This window comes from Camelus dromedarius, unplaced genomic scaffold, assembly GCF_036321535.1.
Source record: "Camelus dromedarius isolate mCamDro1 unplaced genomic scaffold, mCamDro1.pat HAP1_SCAFFOLD_27, whole genome shotgun sequence".
In the NCBI taxonomy this organism is placed as follows: domain Eukaryota; kingdom Metazoa; phylum Chordata; class Mammalia; order Artiodactyla; family Camelidae; genus Camelus; species Camelus dromedarius.
The window spans coordinates 1,029,493-1,051,491 of record NW_026989799.1 but is presented as its reverse complement, the minus strand read 5'-3'; the positions used below and the strand labels follow the sequence as shown (position 1 = coordinate 1,051,491).

At 43.7% G+C, this 21,999-nt stretch overlaps 1 protein-coding gene across 2 annotated transcripts in view; it reads left to right on the top strand.

The window, feature by feature from the left end:
• The window catches only part of LOC135320768 (uncharacterized), a 135,280-nt gene that overhangs the window by 74,878 nt on the left and 38,403 nt on the right, over positions 1-21,999 (top strand). For both annotated transcript variants that reach the window (XM_064483852.1, XM_064483858.1), the window contains one exon: positions 3,278-3,846. The gene's annotated coding sequence lies outside the window, so the exon portion shown is untranslated. The remainder of the gene's footprint in view (positions 1-3,277; positions 3,847-21,999) is intronic.

Genomic DNA, 21,999 nt, shown 5'->3' with positions numbered 1-21,999 from the left:
TTCTATACATCATTAGTTGCAACTGTAGCCTTTCACAGAAGAGAAAATTAACCTCAGTGAAGCCAAGTGACTCTCTGATGGTCAGAAAGAGTGACAGCCAGTGCTGGAGTGATCCAGTGGACTTGGTGCTTGCAACTAAAAATATTCAGCAGCTACAGCTAAGGGGATTAGAGTGTTCTTTTATTTTTCCTTAATGGCGTTGCTTTTATTTTTACTTATTTTTTTAAATTAATTTTTTTGAAGTGTAGTCAATTTACAATGTTAGTTTCAGGTGTACAGCAGAGATTCAGTTATGAACATATGCATATGTGTATAAATATGTTTTAGATTGTTTTTAGTACAACTCATTACAAGAAATTGAATATAGTTCCCTGTGCTATATAGTAGGTCCTTGTCATTTATTTTATATTTATTAACGTGTATCTGTTAATCCCCCCTTTCCTGCCTGCTAACCACAGTTGGCTTTCTATGTCCATGAGTCCATTTCTAGGAGCACCATTTTTCTTAGTAATATATGCTGGTTGGCTGCTTTCAGTTTCAGTAATTCCATCTGTGGGTGCTTTTCTTCTGGTGGCCTTTATGTGGTTTGTACACGTGGTAATAGAGGTCTGTATTTGGGAGAACTCCAGGCCTCGTGTAGTCCCTGGTACAGAGTTCCCACTGAGTTGATGCTTGAACTGGGAAAAAAACATAGTAAATGTTGGAATTTCCAATATGGTTGAGACTTCCAGGTTTCTATAACCTGCTTAGCCCACCTTAATATTGGCTGCACCCTTACTTGGTAATTTGGTGGAATTCCATGGTATGGTGGTGTAGAGACAGGGCCTTTTATGCTTATTCTCTTTCCTTTTTCTAACACTCATTCTCCTGGGTCTCCCAGATCCTCCCCCAGCAGTGCCCAGGGCTGGCTTGGTGCTGCGCTGAGGATATATTTATTAATAAGGACCTTTCCTCATCTCTTCTGAGCCTCCATTTTTTTCTCTGCACAATGAGGGCTTAGACTAGATATGTGCTTTTCAGTTTCTTTTAAAGCCATGTTTCCTTTGAGAAACAGAAAATGCAAATCACTCCTCCCATCCCAACCCTTTAGATTTTGATACAGCCTCCAAGGAGTGACATAGCACTTTGTGGAAAATTGATGTGATTGTGATTCCAGGTGGCACAGAAAAGACTCTTCAGAGATTTATTGCAGGAAGAGGGCAGGAAAGGTGCAGTATGTCACACTTTCTAGTGTGAGCACTGGAGCAGTGGCTTGGATTTAAATACGGTGTCTGACGTGGCCTCTCTCTAATCATGTACAATGTGATAAACTTCTCTACCTCAGTTTTTCTTGATGTGTCAAGTTGGCGTGATAATATTTTAGGGCTTTTGTGAAACATTATACACATAATCCATTTGTGTTTCGGTAGAAATAAGACCTGCTAGGGATTCAGGGATTTGTTTAAAAAAAAAAAATCTTGTCCATAGCAATCTGTCGGTGTGTATTTTGAATTTCCTGGAGGGTGAGGGTTGAGTCTAAAGTCCATCGTGGGACAGGTGGCCCATAGTTTTCTGTGCGCCTGATTGCCCCCTCCTCCCCAGTCCTCTTCCTCAGTCCAGGATTAAGTTCCCTAGTAGATTTACACAGAGGTCTTGTGGAAATGGATTTTCATTTTATTGTTTCAACAAGAAGGGCTGCCATCATGATCTCTGTGGTCAGGTTTTGAAGGGCTGCCATCATGATGTCTAGTCAGGTGAAGGCTATGCAATTGGGAGTTTCTATTTAATAAAAAGAAAAAAATTACAAATAGAAAATTAGAACAAGGGTGATGACAGGAGCTCTTGGAAGTGGGCACCATTAGTTTTGTTAGCTTCAGGTGCAGTGGCCTCTTGCCACGAGGACCCATCCTCTTGCTCTGAAGTTGGAGGGACCAATGGGTTGAGTGGGAATGTTAACTGAGTGTATCTCATGTGCTGGGCATTGTCCTATTTGTGCTTTGTGTTCCTTATTTGAGACAGTGAGCTCATTTAACCTCAATAGCCTCTTTAAAAAATTAGACTTTTTATTTTGAGATATAATGTAGATTCCCATGTAGTTGTAAGAGATAATATGGAGAGGGCCTATGGACCCTTTGTATAGTTTTCCTTAATGGTTCCAACTTGAAAGTTTGGGGTACAATTCATTACTGACTCACTAACAATTTGAGGTTTGTTTTATTGCCCTAATTTTATTCACGATTAAACTGGGGCTTAGAGAATCACACAGGCCTGACCAGGTCACCCACATGGTTAGTGTCGAGACGGGTGGAACGTGGGCTTGGGATTTCCAGGCAGTACCATTATGATGGTCTGTGGCAGGGAGCAGCATTCACTTTGCTGGTTTATTCATTCATTCAACAAATATTATTGAGTAACCTCTGTGGGTCAGATGCTTTCATAGGGTTATCTGATTCTTCAGCAGTCCTGAGAATCAGGTAATGTTTATATTTTTTAATCTGAGAAAATTAGCTCTAAGAAGTTATAACCCCCCCAAAGGAAATATAGCTCATAAAGGAGCGATACTAAATTTTACAGTCACCCCTTTTTATGCAGGTGGTACCCTAGGCATTTTACATTTGCAAACTTCTGTAATCCAGATATTTTCATGTAAGACAAAGATTTTTTTTTTAATTGAAGTATAGTAAAGTTTACAATGTTGTGTCAATTGCAAGGTTTTTTTTTGAATTTTGAATTAAAAAATATTTTTTCAGGAGGGTAATTAGGTTTATTTATTTGTTTCATTTTTTAAAATGAGGTACTGGTGTTTGAACCCAGGACCTCGTACATGCTAAGCACGTGCTCTACCACTGAACTGTACCCTCCTCCCCAAGGCAAGTTTTCTTATCCATTATTCTGAAGCTTAGGAGTTCAAATAAATTGGATAGAAAACCAGATCTTTTGATCCCACTGTAGTCCTTTTCTTTATATTCTGCTGAAGGAGGTTGGGGAAAGCACTTCCTTTGTTCACTTCCTTATTCAGCATTTTTCAGCAGTGACTTTGCATCAGGGCCTTGGTAGGTGCTTGGAAACAGAAAACAAGAAATGACCCTTCTCTGCAGGGCAGGAAGCCTAGACCAAAAGCTGGGTAATGTGATCCGGGCTACGGTAGCCATTTGAAGACTCTGAGGACAAACTGTACCTCCGGATTTACTTGAGCTTCCCTTGCCTTCTGGTTGGTACACACCAGGTCATCGCAACCCAGATGGACCTGCAGCCCACAGTACAGTATGTACCTCGATCTCCTCTCCCCTCTCGTCAGGGCCTGCAGCATGAGCATCCCTGACTACGTGCAGTGTGCTGAGGACCACCAGACTTTCCCCGTGGTGGTCGAACACGTGGGGATCATCTCAGAGGAGAATTTCTTTTGCATCTATAAGTGAATCACCTTGGTGAGTCAGATCAGTCCGTGCAGCTCCCAGTGGGCAAACTGTATCCACTACAGGCACCACTATGCGCCCAAGAATGGGTGGAGCGACTTCCAGACCCACCGCAAGGTCTTGGGCCTTGTCATCATTACTGAATGCCTCTCGGCCAAGGCTTCGAAAAGCTCCACGTGCAGAGGAGCTGTATGGCACCACGCTCTATGACTCTCAGCTCTTTGACTTTCTGCTGCATGGGGAGGTGGCCGAGCAGCCGCGCACCGAAGTGGCCTTCAATTTACGAGGACTGCAGGGTGGTGAAGAGGATCGACGACTTCACTGAGTCACTCTTCATCTTGCCCAAGTCCAAGTGGCTGGACGGTGCATCCGACAATTCTGGGGACAAGATCCTCCTTCTCTGCATCCCATTTGAGAAGGAGGACATCATGGGACTGGACACAGAAAGCAGGTAAGTTTACCTGGAGGCCAGTCCACCCTGGCTGTGTGCCGGGTTTCTTCCCTACATCCAGAAAGTGATCAGCAAGGAAGAGGACTCTTTTGTAGCCAAGGGTGGAGGGAGGTGCAGCCCGCCGCTTTACAGACATTTAAAAGTGAATCTGTCTTTGTTTCAGAGAGATCCTTTTAGGGTTATTGTGGACACTTACTGCAGCTTTTCAGCCAGGACCCTGGTGGGACCCCTGGAGTTGCTGACCAATAGAGTAGCCACAGCCACTGATGCTAGGAGAGCTGGGGAGGAGGCTGCTCTGAGCTGAGATTTGCTGTAGGTCAAATGAACATCAGACGCTGAGACTTGTCTAGTAAAAAGAATGTAAACTATCTTATCACTTCCTATATTGATTACATGTCAAAATGATAGTATTTTACATACAGTAGGTTAAGATTTCTTCTTAAAATCATTTTCTAGTATTTGTTTTTTGTTTGTTGGTTTGTTTCTTTGTTTACCGTTTTAAATGTGGCAACTGGGAAACTTTCTTTACATGGCTCTCATTTCATTTATGTTGGGCAGCCTGTCTTTAGATAGTCTCATCCCTTTGCTTGTAGATGAGATGCTGAATCCCGAGAGGCAGAACGAGGCGCTGGTTGAGCTGGGGCTGGAGCCGGTGTCTCCTGCCTCCCAGGCCCAGCACCTGTTCGGCTCAGGCCCTCTCTTCCTGCCCGACAGCCAGCATGCCATGTTAGGACATCAGAATCACCGCCAGGGACCTCCGAATGAACTCCTTATGCAGGGAAAGGCGTATCACGGAGTATGGGAAAGAGCAGGGAAATGTTCATCCTCACTTTGTCCCTGTGATTAAGTCAACGGCCCCACTTTGTCTCGGAATTACAGACGAGCTCTTCTGGGCTGCCTAACCCCCCACCATCTGCTCTGTTTCCCCGTGTATCTATAGTGCTGTCCTTCGTGCAGAAGAGGGTGACATGCCTTTGCCGAGAGGTGGTCCCCCTTTGCTGGGGAGAGTGAGGGAAGCTGTGTGCCCACGGCCTACGGCCTCAGGCCTTGAGTCTGGAGAGTACTCATGGCGGTCTGACAGGTGACGGTCGGAGGACCTGGCACGGCTGCCGGGCCCACTGTGGAGGCGGTGCTCAGTGATTCTTGAAATTAACTAAGATCAGATTCTACTTTCTGGTTATTGGTAAGTTGGAGGAGAAGATGCCAGAGAATTGATAAAAAGAATGTCCAGACCAGCCCTGTGAGTGATAGGCACAGGGGACCCGAGTCCCCCACATGTGTGAGGTGCCTAGCGGGCTCTGGATGAATTTTCTGTTCCTCCCGGACATAACTCTATGGCTTAAGGAAGGGGCAAGTCATGTCATGGCCTGTACTTGTCCTCACAGGGCCCTGTGATCTTCATGCCCGCACTCCCCTTCTGCTCCTTGGAGATGAGGTGTCAGGTTTAGGAGCCTGGGCACTGCTGAGGGCATAGCTGCCAGCACTGTGCTACACCGAGGCTGGCTCCGTTCACCTCACATGTCACCACCTGCTGAGCCCCCAGGCGTCAGTCAAGGTAGGTGCATAGGTGCAACATACGCAGAGACCACATTCTCCCCCTGGACAGATTGATTGGTGAGCAGTGGAAGCCTAGAGCCCTGCCCCAGCCCCAGGCCAGTGCCTCCTCTTTTGTCATAGGAGGCACTGGTGACATTTTTGCTCAGCAACTGCTTGGCTCTGACTCTGCAGACCCACCAGAGAATGCCAACTTGTTTTTGCCTTTTGAAGTCTGCCCTTGGGATTTGGCGGAGTAGCTGGATGTGTGCTTAGCCCATAGTGGTTGACACTGTCACCATTGTTTACCCAGAACCTCGTGTACCAGGCATGGCTCTCGGCATCAAAATACAGCAGCGCATTAAACCTCCCTCCTGGTGGGTCTGTCTGTTTTGCTACCATAAGGGCTCAGCCAGCATCTTAACGTCAGTGAGATAACGTGGCCAGTGAGCTCGGGTCAAGCACATTCTCCTCCAGTCACTTTTACTCAATTTTTTCTTTTACTATTCCACAGTCATTAATTTTTTAAACAATGCTTTGGTACAGGAACAGCCTAATTCTCTCCTGCTACTCTTGGTGGAAGTGAGTAAAACTGTCCAGCCTGAAATGCGACCACAATTTGTAGCTCAAAAGCTGCCTAGACGCATATAGGTGGAGTTTTGGTTAGGGGCGCTGATCACGTTGGGGTCCTCCGGCAGCACCGCTCCCCTCAGGCCCCTGCCTTCCCTGGAGCAGGAGGTGAGTGTGGGTCTCACCGTCCCAGCATCCCTGGCCTCACACACTCACATAAATTCTTGTACATGCTGTCAAAATCATTTTTGTTCTTGTGTGTTTCTAATTTTCTCTTGTTCCTCTTTTCCTTTTTCTTTATTCTTTTTCTCTTGTACTGCCCATTGAGCATGTTGTTGCATCTGAAAATGTGGGCTGTGCACACCCTGCATTGGAAATATCCAGATTGCCCTCCGTACAGTCTCCATCGCTTTAAAGAGCAAAAACTTAACAGTTGCCTTGATCCATGTATTATCCTAGTCATTTTTTATTTTCTAATTTTTTGGAATATTTGCTTTGTTAGCACATCACCCACTGGTGTTTGATACCTGTTAAAATCCTTGCTTTGAGGAACCTGTTTGGTCCTCCTTATATTTGGTGACAAATGCGCCCTTATTAAATTTGTTTGATTGTTTTGAAGAAGTGAGATGCGAATTGATTTAGGCGGCTGCTGAGGGATTCTTTTCATGGAGTATTTAAACTTGTCAAGTCAAAGTCTGCAGCATCTTGCTCGATTCCTGCTTTTACACAAACGTGCTCTTCACGCGGTTCCTGGCTGTCAATGTGTGACGTGCGTGATGGCACTTCCTGGCCAGCGGTCACTGGTGAGAAAGTGGCAGGCTCATGGGTGTGCAGCTGCAGGGGACGCTGTTGGAGGAAGCAGTCACCGTTTACTTATTTAATTTTTTTTTTTTTTGCATTCAACATCCCTGTGCCATTTACTTTACTTTGCCTTCATAAAGGGGCAGAAGTGGGTCTAAAATCCATGCCACTCTTGTGTTCCCTTTACGAGGCTGGTTTTTCTGAGTATCAGGAAAACATGGCCTTCTCCTAAGTAGCTGGCTCACCTGGATCTTGTTGACACAGCGACCGCTAAAGGGGACCGTAGCTTCCTCTCTTCTCCAGCCAGTGGGCATTCAGAGCCGGGTCTGTGCTTTGCCTCAGCAGCCGTGCAGGCCTCCCTGCCCCGGCCTTTACTTTTAACCCATGTTGGCATAAATATCTGACTCCGTGTCTGTTGCAGCTGATGTCCACCACTGACGGCCGTGTAGTTAGTTTGCGGTAGGGAGTCTGCAACACCCCAGCCAACCTTGAAGGAAGATGTTTTGGCCGACCTAGGACCTTGGATTCTCACCCCCATCATGGTTCATCTCACTCGGTGGAAGGGTTTGGCCACCACCATCATGCTGAACATGAGGCCTTGTTTCTCCTTTCATGCTCTGGTCCAAATGTGGACACTTCATTTATCACTGAATTTGTATCGCTTGAGACAGGCCATAATATCTGAATGAGTCCATCACATTCTGGGTGGGGAACAGAACAGAAGTAATTGTCACAATTAGATGGAGACTAGGCTGTCCGTGTTGGCTAATGCTGGCTGGGATCTGTGATGGCCGGGCTGTGCCCTGGACACAGGCCTTTCCCGTGGCTCCCGAGAGCCCAGGGGTTGGAGTGAGAACAGCCTTGCCTGGGTTCCTCCATCCTCATCTGCTCACTGGCAAGTGTGTCTGCTAATTAGGAGCTCCCCCAGACCTCGGGCCCTTCAAAGCTCAGACCATGGGAGAACCTTGAGTCCCTTCTCCTGGGCCTCCTTTGTGAGAATCCAGTGCCTTCTGAGGTGACCAGCGGCAGGAGATGCCTCCCCCTCCAGGGAGCACCCTACGGAGGACTGTTAGTCAGTGTACCATGCTGTGAACTTGGGGGGTTACGGCCATGGTCCCTGTAGAACCACATTTGAGATGGGCTTAGCGACGGAAATAATAGGACTGATTCCAGGGCAGGGATTAGGGGAGGGAACATTGGAAATTGAATGTGACCTCAAACACATAGTTGGGTGCTGGGGCTGTTACTAAAATGGGGAGTCTGGGAGGTACCTGCCAGGAATCGAATTCCAGAGTAAATGGTTAACATGAGGCATTTTTAAGATGCCATTTGTCATCCAAGTTAGGACTTCAAAGAGGCACTCGTGTCTATGAGATTGTGGCTCAGGTGAAGGAGCCGGACTATAGATACACGTTGGGAGTCGTCATTCTTAGCTGGTGTTCATAGCCTTGCATGTGAATTAGATCATCTCGAGAGCTGCAGACTGAGGCTGAGGGGGGGCAGGGCCCTGCCTGTGTTGGAGGAAAGCCCAGACCATGCAGCTTTGGTGTGTCAGTCAGCGGCATTTGCGGTTTTCAGCCTAATGCCATTTATCTTTAAGGGGCCGGGGGGTGTGCAGGGCCAGCCAGGAAGAAATCTGAAGGGAGGGTCGTGGCCACGTGTGTGTCTTGGGAAGATGCAGAGTCTGCAGGGTCCTGGAGGGTAGACTTCTTAGAAGCTGGAGTTGGAGTGAGGAGTGGGCAGAAGGTAGTCACACTCACCTGTGAGGGAGGGGGGAGTCCTTGGGAGTCCCCACCCTACCGGACTCGCTTTCCCATGAACAGACGGCAATCATACAGAGTATCTGAAGTGAGAAAGGATGGGTGCTGGGAGGGGAGCCAACCTGGAGAATGGTGCTTGGAAAGTTCTGGAATAGTCTCCCTGGAAAATAGAGTTAAAAATACCCAGAATCTTAAGAACGTTGATAGTGACTGGGGAGGAAGCAGTTTTTCTGGCCTCCTAAGGGTAAGTCATGTATCCGGGGATACACAGAAAAATCGGGCATTCTGTTCCGTGGTCTTGATCCTTACCGGGGGAACAGTGCAAGTTTAAAGGGGGAGAAGGGCAGCGGAGGGAAGCTAGTCAGGCCCCGTGTCAGGTACCAGTCGGCAGCCCTACTTGCGTGTTGCGTTCTCATCCATGCCTCCCAGGTGGGCGGTGGCAGCCCCCTTTTGCAGATCGGGAAGCCTTCTCAGAGGGTTAAGTAATTGGTCCATTTAGTGGCTAGTAAATGCTGCAGCAGAATTCAAGCAAGGCCTTGTCAGACTTCAAGGGCATGTTTTCTCTACTAAATCCGGTACCTCCCTGTTGAACCTGGAATGGTGAATTGGGTCAGTTTTGGAGCCTTTCAGAAAAAGTACGATTTAAGTGCCTCAGGACTGTTTCACAAAGCTCAGCGTTCTTTGATTTTTCTGAAGCACCTCAGTGCTTTTCACCCCACAGTTGTTAGGTTTTCTCCATTCTCGATGACGTGGTTGCAAATAACGTACAGGTGCAAAACCAGACTTAGCAGCTTCTGAAGGGAAACTCTCCAGTTCTCCCTTGATCGGCTTTCTTCCACGGGATGTAACTGCTGCAGTGTAGGCCTGAGTTTTACTTATGGAGTGAGGGTTTAATATCCAAAGTTAGCATAAAATGGTCAGATGAAGAAAATCGACGTTGACAATTTATTTTTGGGTTTCATTAGACAAGATATACTATCAATTAATGACCCATATAGCAAATGAAATTGACTACAGAACATTGCATTTCTTACTTTCTATTTAGAGTTCTCTTACAGAATAAGGTTGCCTGCTTTGGAACATCATCTCCACCACCACGGCACCTATCAGTGTGTTGGTGTGATTGCATTTACGCAGTGAATGTAATCTGGTCTTCCTCAGCCCCAAACACTCCAGTGAAGAATCACGGGCTGTAGCCATCTCTTGGTCACGCAAATACTTCTAAAATTATATGATGCCAGAAAAGAAGGAAGAGAGAGAGAGAGATTGCCTTTATCAAAATTCCTTTCAATTCTAACTGCAAACTGTTTTTGAGCAGCTCTGGTTTCCTTTGGATATGAATATATACATTTCTTTGCATGTAATCTGGGTTTTGGACTAGAACACCAAGTTCTTGCTGTCCACAAGCCACAAAAACAGTAGCCAAATTGCACACGTGTGAAATTGTTTATACTTTTTCCTGAGAAAGTATCTTTGAATTTGGGACTTGGGCTGTGATTTTTGCTTTTTGCTTCCCGCACCCCTCTTGTAATCTCTCACTCCTTCCCACGTGGCCCCCAAGAGTTCGTGGTCTCAAAGGAGCGGGCAAACACCCAGTTGGTCACCATGTACTGCTGCTATAGATGAAGCCCAACCAAGACCTAAAGGACATTATCAGAGAGGACTTCCTGGAAGAAATGGACTCTATATTCATTTGTGAGGACAGAGTGTCAGCCAGGAGAAGTAGTCAAGAATGTGGCTCAGGTGGCAGGTGCAGCCCGGGCAGATGCCTGGAGGCTTTTGGCGTGGGGAAACGGGGAGAGTGCCCTGTGTGGTCCAGGGTGGAAGGTGCCCCTGCTGGTGAGGACACTGGAGAGAGTCCGGGATGGAGGGCTTTGGAAGAGCTTGGGTTTTACTAGAACTGACACAGTAGTCAGTGAAGGGTGTCATCAGAAAGTGACCCTCAGTAAAGGTAATTCTGGTTTTTCTTCTGATATTCTACAGACACAAGGGTAGGGACGGGTGAGAGTAGGTATGTCTGTCCCTTTGAGACCCACCCCGTCATTCATTTATTCATAACACGTGCACTTCTGTGTGTCTAGGGGAGAGAGGGTGGACCCACATTAGTAAGCAAAATGTATTTGCTTCTTGTGAGCTTAGCATTGTCAGAAGTTGACTTAGCCTAGAATGTTCTAGGAATAGAGGAACAAATTGTGGTAGTTGGAAGGAGGGAAGGCTTCCTTGGGAAACAGTCAAAATGAGCCTGGAGACAAGTGGGGAGTAGGAGCAAGTCAGGGGGCCCCTGAGGTCACTGGGGACCTGTGTACTGAGGTGAGGCTGGGCAAGCAGTGTCTGGGGTGGGGCTAGAATTCCACCAGGGAGCCTCTGAAGGGTTTGAAGTGGGGGTGATGTAATCAAATTTGTGATTTGGGAAGACTGCTGTGGCTCTGCGTGTGTGTGTGTGTGTAGCAGGGAAGAGGGGAAGGGTGCCACCAACAGGGGGGGTCATTAGAAGAACATTCACAGGCTGGGAGAGAGGCGTCGGGACTGCTTGGGGACGGCAGGGGCAGTGTGGATGCCGGATTTCCTTATGGGGAGGGCTTGTTAGCAGGGCGACCCTAGAGGCGACTTTTGGCTGGAAGTAAACAGATGGAGGCTGCCAGGTGGACTTTCCTCTTCTTTCCTTCCCTGCCTTGTGTGATGATCTTAGCTCAGCCAACTTTTGGAAAAGAAGAGCTAAGTTCCAGGGTAGCCCAGGACTTTGTTGAGCTCGTTCGAGTGAGATCTGATAGGATTTAGGTTTGTGTTCTGATCTGCATGTTCACTTAGCTAGAAACATCCCGTCATTTCAATTTCTATAGGGGTTTTTATTCTTGATAAAGATTGCTTTCTTGGTGAGAGGAAATTTAATACAGCTGTTGGCTTTCTCAAAAAAATCATATCTTTTAAGAACTTTAATATTCAAAACAATAGGAATATATTAAAATGTTAAAGTAAGTCTTTGGTGCAGTTTCTTTGCTTTCTGAGCTAGTGTGGAGTTAGAGCCTTTGCATTACTTAAGAGCACATACTTGTCAGTATTTAAAAAGCTGTTAGTGAGCGCCCCAGGCCCCACCTCTCAAAACATCATTAAAGTTTGCTCTGAAATAGTGAGGTCATAAAGGTCTTATTTGCAGAAACCAAACAGTTGGTTTATAATATGCAGCATAGCTCCCTTTATAAAATAATAATAGGTTCAAAATTAAGAAAGTGGAGGATAATTGATTTTTTTAAAGCTGAAACATAAACTTTCTTGTGCTAATGTTGCAACTGGAAATTTTGAAAAGAAAAATCCTACTGTAATATCATCTACGTGGAATACATATATGACTTTCACGTTTGAAAAGTAACTGCGCGGTGGTTTTTGAAGTCAGGAGAATTCCAGCTCAGATACTGGCAGTGATGGTTGCTGGTTTTTAATGGAAGGGCCTAAATTTGCCTTCTTAGCATTTTTTTTTTTTTTTTGGAGTGAAAAGTTTGAGTAGTGCTTTGCCAGCATGATTTTGGGGCAATTTGAGGGCAGATGTCGTGTACCAGCAATGAGATATTTCCATGCATTTTATTTTCCGGACATCACCAGGGCACATGTGGGGTTTGTGCCTGCAGGCTGGAATGCTGCTGGACTCCCTGATCCATCACCGTTATGTCCTGGAGCTGCTCCGGTCAGTGAATGATTTTCTGTGGCTTCTAGGTAATGTGGTCTGAGGCAGATGATCAGATGTGCAGTTAAAGTACTATTACTTGAAATAAGAGTAACCTAGAAACATGGCTCTAACAATACAGGGTGAGGGAGAATTGGCTGAGCTGCTTGCAGTGGGGAGTTTTCTCAGGTGACTCCCTCACCGTGATTCTTGCCAGTATCCGCCCCAGCCCTGCACGGTAGTCCTGCCGAAGCAAGCATGCTCTTTGCTCAGAAACGCACTGAATTTCCTTGTGCCTCTGTTTGTTGGCTTGTTTTTTGAAAGCACGTCTTGCCCTTTGCTTAAATGCCATCCATGATAGTCACTTCTTACACTCATTCTACTGGACTTCGTCCAAAAATAGCTGCTGAATGGAAGAACAGAATGTAGTAACTCCATGTTGTGGAACATTATTCACATGTAAGAGTGAATAAAAAAGAAAAAACAAATAAAGAGGAAAATGAAAAAGGCCACCTGTTCTGGGAACTCCTCCCTGACTGTTCAACCCGCACTTTTCCCTTTGAAACCCAATCACTTATGCTCCACCGTACTCTTTTTGATAGTACTTACTACCTTCTAATAAACTTTAACGGTTTCAAAAAAAAAAAAAAAGAGAGAGAGAGATGCTGATACCACTTCAAAATGGACAAGCCTTGAAAACAGCATTTTAAGTGAAAGGAAGCAGACACAAACGGCCACATATTGTTGATTTCAGTGATCTGAAATGCCCAGAAAAGGCACATGCAGAGGCAGAGAGCAGGTGATGGTTGAAAGGGGCTGGGTGGAGGGGGATTAGGGAGTGACTGTTAGTGACAGGAGGTTTCTTCTGGGGTGATGAAGTGTTCAGGAAATAGATGGTGGTGAGGGCTGCACAACTGTGAGTGTGCAGAAGACTGCTGAGCTCTGTCTCTGGGAGTGCCTGTTGTTGGGGCGGCTTTATTTTGTTCTCATCGTGCAATGAGAAGTCTCATCTGCTGCTGTGGCCGTTCTACTCCCGTGAGTGGTGAGGGTCAGAGACTTTGTAGAGTCATGTTTCTTTTTTTTTTTTTGCCCCTTGCTGAGTGTAGGCAAAAAAGGTTTAAGCCTGAGAAAGTGCTCCATCTGCAGAAATGTCTTTCAGTTTTGCATGGTGTAAAAATCTTGAGAGCTTTTTAATCGTTGAGGACAGCCTGTGGGGGGAAACAGCCCGTGAATCCTGGGTGAGTCCCGGAAGAGCTGCGAGTCCCTCCCTGACACGGGTGGGGATTTCACCCCCGTTCAGGCAGTGAAGGGCCCAGACCCGTGAGCGGAGTTGACAGTCGTGAATATTTACGTGAATCCGCTGCTTCACCTTGGATATTAATTTCAAGCTGAGTCAGTTTGTGGCGGCAGCCTCATCCTACATCAGGAATTTATAGTATCTGCTCTTTGAGGTGAAGACCTGACAGACTTGACTATTTAACAGTCTCCCTTGAATTGTTATCTCAGATTACTTTGTCAAAAGCAAAACAGCAGAAATACAGACGTCCTTTAATGCCAATGTTACCTGGAAAGGGTTTAGTCTCTGTGCCTCAGTGGCCTTATCTGCAGGTGGGGATGATGATAACAGTGCTTCCCTCAGAGGGGCTGGTGAGGGGAGAGTTAGAAGCACACATGGAGGACTTACACGAGATGCTCATGAATGACCGAATTTAGTGCTGTCAGCCTGGTCAGGCCTCAGGAGCAGAGATGTCAGAACAGAGCAGTCCTAGCGGGAGCTCAATCCGTGTTGGCAGGTGTTACGATCAGTATCACCTCTGTGGGTTATCAGGTAGTTTTAAGACTTGGTAATATGAATTCATGAATAATGTTAGAAGACTAGACATCTCAGATACTGTTTACATAGTTCTCAAGATTTCCTCTGAGAAATGGATGTTTTCTCCCCATCTTAAATCTGAGATGAGTCTCTAAAATATTCTGTATTCCTCCATCTTTTTGCTTTAATTCTCCATTTCTTAAAAAAGAAAGTTTTTAAATGGAGTTTATGGGGACTGAACTGAGGGCCTCATGCATGCTAAGCACATACTCTCCCAAATGAGGTATAATCTCCCAAATGATTTTTTTTTAATTTACTTTCTTAGTATTCAGAGGTTAGAGGCCTCTAATTCTTTTTCTGGAGACTTGTCCATGAACCTGTAAATCTATAATTAATGGACAAAACTTGGTTTATTAAAAACATCAATAGAACATTCTGCAATCCATCCAAAAGGAAATGCTGATTGAATTAAAATGTTTCTCCTTTAAGGTGATTTCTCCTTTTTGGTCTAGCTTAATTTATTAACAGCCATCCTCATCATCATAATGACCAAACTCGCTCTGAGTGGACACCTACCTAACACTAAAATGCTTTCCTCATGTTTTACTTCATAGCAGGTGTTTGAGGGTAGGTATCAGTGTCTCCTTTTTTGCAGCTGAGGGATTGAGAGATGGAGCAGCTTGTCCTAAATCACACCCAGCTGGCCGTGGCTAGCTCGGTGCTGGAACCCAGGCTGCACAGGATGCATTCTTAATTGCTCCTCTAATCAGCCTCCCGTTGAGTGGCTACCTGAACTTCTGTGACTCCATAAATGGCCGATTTTAGTGATCTCAGCCTTATGAGGACTTCAAAGGAGAGACACCAGTGAGAATGTGAGACAGAGTGTCATAAATTAAAATTGTACATTTTCACAAATGTTTAATTCTCAGGTAATTACTTAAAAAGTTAATTTTTTTAATTTAGTGGTCTGTTAGCACAAAAAACAAAACATTAAAAACAATTATAGTGCCAAAGAGAAGTGGGCTTTGAAAGTCCAACCACTGTTAATGATGTTACTTGTTTTTCTCTAGTGGCCCTTATTGACAGAAATACTTACAAAGACTGAATTGGTTTTATGTAGTCTTAATATGGAAGACAAGATTGTCAGTGAATATTATAAGTAAAATCTTTACTCTTTTCTTTCCTGATGGTGAATATGTAAGTTGTTTTCATGGCTTAAGTACATTTCCTTATTTGTGAAATTTGAGTAATATCGTTTAACTTGTCTGACTGTGAGAGTTAGACGCCTTGTATACAAAGAACCCAAGAGGTGCTTAATAAAAATGTGCTGTCAGAATGACAGATATTTTAGAAGGATCAACTCTGAATACTAAAGAGTGTCGCTTATTTCTGATGCATATTCAATATTTATAATATTTATATATATGATATATTTGAATATGGTTTAAAGTAACAAGGATTCTTTTTTTTTTTTTTAGTGTAGTATGAAGTTTTAATGAAATCTGTATCATACTAGTGAGACAGGGACTAGTTAAATTGCCTTAATCAGACGACCTTGAATATTATTTACACAGAATATGTATTGTTACAACTCAGAATTCATGTTGCCGTGTAACCATCCACACAGACATTTAAATTCGTGGAATTCTGACCAGATTCATTAAGTTTAGTAAAATCCACATTGATCATTTTCAGGGAATAAGCTTCTCTCTTTTGTGATTAAGCAAAATTTTGATTTTTTTTCCTGCACTCTTAACAGGTTTAAAATATCAAAACATTGATTTAACAAGTCACTTTTTTAATAGAATAAAGCTCACGCTGTTTTATTATGTAAATAAATGTTTTTGTATTTCATCAATCTTGTATGATATCCTGGCTCTTTGAGAATTATTTTGCAAGATACTTAGATAACCTACTGTTGGAAAAATACAAACGTGACTTTTATGAATATAGGCCTAGTACAGATCTGTTGGTTTATGCTACAGTGCAAGACATGAGGCCTGGGAGAGCTTTGCTGCCGATTGCAGGACAGAACCCATGTCTCAGTTTCCCCTCCTGTAAAATGAAGTGGCTGGACTGGATTCTTTCCTCTTCTAAGATGAGTTTCCATGAACCTATGTCTTTTGTTTATATTCAGGAGTATTAGCAATATCAGATTAAATACTGAATACCCTTCCCTTCCCCCGAAGCAAAGTGCAGTATGTGCTACATAAGCTTTTAGTTATCTGATTCTCTTTTCTGATCCTACAGGCAATTTTTGTGTTGCATCTTTCCCGGCAACCTGGAAGGTCATTTTAGCCATAGGTGGCGCTGTTGCAAATTCTAACAGTCTTAATATTCCTTTTGCAAAAGAAGGCTTAACAAATGTTATTTTGTTTTGATTCCATTGCTTAGTGCTTCAGAATAGCACAATGTCCATTATGTCTGTCTACCTGGAAAAATTATTCTGCTTATGTCTTAGACTTATTCTGTCATCTCGCTGTGAACATTTCAGACTTGCTGTGCAAACAATGGCAAAATCGGTCTTTTCTTCCAGTGTTAGAAGTCAGTGAGCCGGGATTTTATAAAACAGCTAGAAGCGGCCTCTGGAGCACCTTAAAGCTGAAAAGTGTATTGAGTTCCCTGAGTATTGACTCCGCCGCTGTGTGTTAATTGGTGGTAGGAGGTTTGGTACATATACGAAGGGGTGTAGATTTTTGAGTTGGGTTTGCGTGCACGTGCTGCCACTGAGCAACGTGAGCCTGAGTCAGTTTGCTCTGAGTTTTTCCCTTGTCTGTGAGATGGGGACATTCATATCTGCTTTGTAGAATTGTGAGAATTAGAAATTATGTAAAGTGTTTACCACAGTGGGTATGTCAAGAGGGCTCATAAACTTTAGCTGCTTTTTTGTGTGAAGCCATCATTTGAGAGTCTTTGGCAATTACTAAGAAACAGGAAAATAAGAAAAGCTGGTTTTATGCTGAAAGATATTTGAGGAGGTTCCTTAGTTCCTATACCCATAATTAAGCATCAGCAGAGTCAGAACTGTTACACAGTCGCCCTGAACCAACGTTAAGCCACAGAATTCTTTGTTACTTCATATATTTTGGGGCTTAAAGGGATCCAATACTTATACACATGTTGTCTCCAGCAGCCAACTGAGAGATGACACAAAAGAGTAGGCAGGCGATAAATGTCTTATTTGTTACTGATGAAGCCACGTTCTCCATGAACTTCAGGGCTGTGGGAAAATGCGTGTCATGATACTGTGTCCCAGAATTAGAGACTCACCCTGTCCCATGTAGCTCTGTGACATAGCGAGCCTTCCCTTGAGAGGACCTGCCCGTTCATGCACAAAGCTGTCCTGTCATGAAGCCGAGCATCCCAAGTGCTTCCCAATGGTGATCAACACTGAAGGGAAAGGAAGGGTTTCAAATGCCCTGCTTGTCTCCCCGGACTCACACCTCACTCTGTTAGTGTGACGAGGGCTAGCTGTTGGCCAGGGGCCAGGGGTGTGAATGGAGAAGCACTCTCCATGGCACAGAGGAGTGGTTAGGAGGCATTCCCTCCCTCGGTTTAAACAGGTGGTGGGATGGAAGAGAAGGGTCCTCCCCAAGAGTTTATAAAAGGAGTAATAAGGATTTTCTTTGGGACTTATACTAGCCAGGAAACACATAAGATGATTAGAAGGGAGACTTGTAAATCACTTTGATATTAAGTTGACATTTGTTGAACACCCAAAATGTGCTACATTCTTTTCTGAGAGTTTTACAGAAATGAATCCTTCAATCTTCTCAACAAGCGAGTAAGGAAGGTTTGATTGTTATCCCAGTTTTACAGTGTGGAAATTGAGGCACACAGAGGGTAAGTTGGCCAAAATCACAGAAATAGTAAGTGGCAGAGCTGGTATCTAAACCCTGGCTTACTGGTTTGAGGCTCCCAGAGATGGGCTTTGGGTGTTTAGTGTTATCTGCATCCCTGAATCTTTGTACCTCTGTGCATATTTTAGCCCAGAAAGGACAGGGAAAAGAGAGTTACACAGATGCTCATAGTCATGTATTGGCCACTGTCCACAGAGAGTGAATCGTGATTGGCGTTATTTGTTTTCCAGGCAGTAGATCAGTTCTTATAACAGAAATTTAGTCCATTGAGTTAATCTAGAAACCCTTCCTGCTCTGTTTCTGTCCATGCTTGCCATGTGACTGCCTCCCCGTGATTAGGCCATTGAGAAAATGTACTCATGGTTGAACTCTGATATTTCAGTCTGGTTCATAGTTTCACGTCTTCTGTTACATTAATAAGTTAAGTTTCTGGTTTTCTTTCATCAGTGTGTCATGAGTTTGGTTAATGTGAAACAAGTCCATGGGAGCCCAGGGGTGATGACGGTATAATTTCTGAGCACGTTGTGGCAATTCTACCCTTGCAGACCTGGAGGGAGTATGTTCGCCTTCCTCACTGATTTCCCCCAACAGCAGGGTCCTCTCCCACCCCCGCATGTGAGGCTGGGAGCTCTCTGAGTAGGCCAGTCAGAGGCCAAGTCCACCAATCAGAAAATGATGAAGTACCTGGAAGTGGTTTTAATAGAAGAAAAGGGTTTCCAGATAGTACAATGGGCTGTTCGAGTCCGTTTGGTGAAAAGCTATCCAGTGTCTGTGGTTGAGGTGCTTCTTTGCTGTTGAAAAGCCTGGATTAGATGAAGGGATTTTAAAAAGCAGAAAGGAGTGATTTCAGGTGGTACGTCCACACCGGTGAGAAGTGATGGATGACCACCTGTGTGAGGCATAGACAGGGTCTTACAAACTTCTTAAAATAACTTTAAAAGCTCTTCCATCTGAGTGCATTTCATATGGGGTCCAGTTCTTCACTGGTCACCCTGAGAGGGCAAATAATTGATGATGGCAGAAAGGACACGGAGGCATCAAAAAGGTCTCAGTCATTTTCCCTTTTTAAAGGATGTGGCAAAGTGTAATATATTTGAGCTGGTTTTTCACTGAACAATTTTTAGTGTTTTCTGGGACTCCCCAATGCCCCAAGGTTCCATGCAGCTGGGTGTCCCCTCAGAGCAGGTCTGTCAGAGCTTGCCCTGGGTTGACGTGGTGTCACGGGGAGCAGGACGGTCAGAGTCCCCGGATCTTCCGAGCTCCGTCTCCTCATCCTCAGTGCCGGGTTTCTCATCCGTGTCTACTTAGGGTTGTTGAGAATCACACGTGATGGTTCAGGTGTGATTTGTGATAGTCTCTGTGATTGGCATATAGTCAATATTTGAAAGAAACACTTTTTTTTTAGTATAATTGTAGCATATAGATTGCAGTGCTTTTTAGTCTGCTTTTTTTTATATAACTTTATTCTTATTTTTAAATATGCACTTATTTTTATTTATTTTTTGGAGGTACTGGGGACTGAATCCAGGACATTGTTCATGCTAAGCAGGTGCTCTACAACTGAGTAATACACACCCTCCTTGTCTGCACTTGAAAATAAATATTTCAATGCGCAAAATAGCTCTTAAACACCATCATGGGACCTAGTCACTGTATAGAGAGTTGAACACGTATGCTTTTTCAATAAGAATAAATGTTGTTGAGACATACATTTCTGAATCTGTTAATGTGCTTAAAAACGATCATAGGTAGTGATAAACACGAATCTTTGATCCAGTACTTCTTAGGGTCTGTTTTGCCATCAAGTGAAATTACATTCTACAGAGAAAGCTAATTGGATCTCTTTGATATTTGGATGGTTTAGCAGATGATCAAGGCTTTCAAAAGCTGACAGATTTGTATTTTAAACTAACTACAAAGTTATCTTCTAGAAGTTGGAATTCCTAAACTTGTGAAGTGCCCAGTAATCCAGGGGGTATGTGTCTGTGTCTGTGTGAACGTTTGTGTGTGTGATTTCAGGAATCTAGAAATAAGTTTCATATGGACTTCTGATACCTTTCTCCTACAGTTCAAGGTATAGGCATATATTTACACAAATAAATTGATATTCTTTTGTCATTTTGCATATTGGTGGGAATAAGAGTTTCTCATACTTGTTTCAGAAGGGTTGGGGAGCATGAGCTCAGAAAACGGGAGGAGAAAGAAGGAGGGAGGCACTTCACACTTTGTGCAGGATATGAGAAACAGTAGCTTTTTTTTCTCTTTTCTTCTAAAGCAAACTGGCACTGAATTGTAACCGACTATTACCCAGAATTGCTTTTCTGATCAGATACAAGTGCCTCAGATTTTTCAAGGCAACATGAATGATGAAATGTGTTTTAGCAGTTATCATTAAAAGTAGTTTTATTTTTCAAGTAAAAGGCTATAGCCTGTTCTTCCAGCGGTACATGAAGTCCTCATTGTTCTATGTACATGATCTATTTGCTTAGTTTCTTTGTTTTTTTTTTTTTTTAAGTGCTTGTTTCATTGTGGTGTGAATGAATGTTTAAAATTTCTGGATTTTGATCTTTAGAACATGCTGATTTATCAGAGCTGTTAAAAACCTGATTGTTCTTTGGTCCTTGTTTGTTGGGGCACCCTATTGATTTCTGTTGTCTGTTAAAGCAGGAAATGCTTCCTCTAGCCTGCAGATCATAAAGTGAATGGTTTGCAGTGTGCCTTTAAAATTATTTGAATACATTGAGCATGTTTGTCCAGTGAATTCTGAATTAACTCATTCTGTTGACTTTGCTTTGGTTCTGTGGCTTTTGCACCTCTCCACAAGAATTTGAATTCTCTGTTGCATTTTGTATACGTGTTCTTAACAGGGGAAGAAATTTTGCATTTTTTACAGAGGTGGCTTTTCCTATCCCCTCTGAATGCCTTCTATAATTGATACAATAGTAACCTGTTATTGCAGTGCATAATTCTTTCATAAACTATTTTTTGGCATATTCAGAAACAATGACAAAGAATGATAATAAAAAATATGAAAACCTTCCTTCCTTTGAAGAATAGAAATCAGGTGGTCAGGCTCACGCATGCTTTGTGCCTGACACACTTACTCTCATGTCATTGTGTATCATGATTCGGAGATGGAGTTGCTCCAGGTTTATAGATTTTTGTTTTAACATTTGTGTTGAATTCTTTCTCCAGGCTGATGTTTCCTGTTGGTTTTGTGGAAAGAGTAGAAGGGAAACAAATCCTTTGTTTTGTTTTCAGGAGGCCTGAGTTGATGAGAAAAGTGTTGAGGGTGGGCTGAGGAAAAGAGTGACACTCCCTCTCCTCCCGGCTGAAATTGATAAACAAAGAAATCAATTAAGTGTATCGGTATTTGACCAATAGAAGTTAGAGAGCACAAAATGGCCAGATATGCCCAATGGAAATTACTGAATTCACCTGCAGAATTATCTGCTTTACCAAGTAGAAGCAACTTAGAGCAATCAGAAAAATCAGTAATATGATGAGATATAAAAGGAATATTATACCTTTTATTTCTGAAACTTTTCTACGGTAAGTTGTGTAGAGCTAAAATTAAGTTTCAAGCACCAGGAGTTAAGAGTGTGGGTAGTTCTGTAGGATCGTTATTCACGGATGTACCTAGACCCTGCTAGAGTGGCTGAAGATGGCAGGAAAAGACCCAGAGGCAGGATTTGTCATCTTAGGGTGTCCTCCATAATGGTTCCATGTGGGAGCCCATGATTGGTTTAACAAATTGTAACACACTCCAGCCGCCTGTGAACTTTAAGAAGAAAAATATATGCTTAAAAACTGCTTTACAAGCAAGTGCCTGTACATCCTCACTCCAGTCTCCTTGCATTAAAAAGCAGAGACAATGCTTTGCTTGCATAGTTGAGGTTTTAGATAGCACTCTGCTGGTTGCAAAGCAAGGACCGAGGCCCTCAGGTATAAACGCTGAGCTTGTGTGCTGTTAGATAGTCTATTATCCACAGAACAAGGACCTGGCTGGTCTGGTGGTCTGCTTTGTAATTCACATGTCTAAAAATGTATCTTGTTCCCCTCACCCCATTACTTCCCTAAAGATACACTAATCCTTTGTACTCATTGTGTATTCTACAATCTCTGCTTCATACTGTCTTTCCCGAAGTTCCTATTACT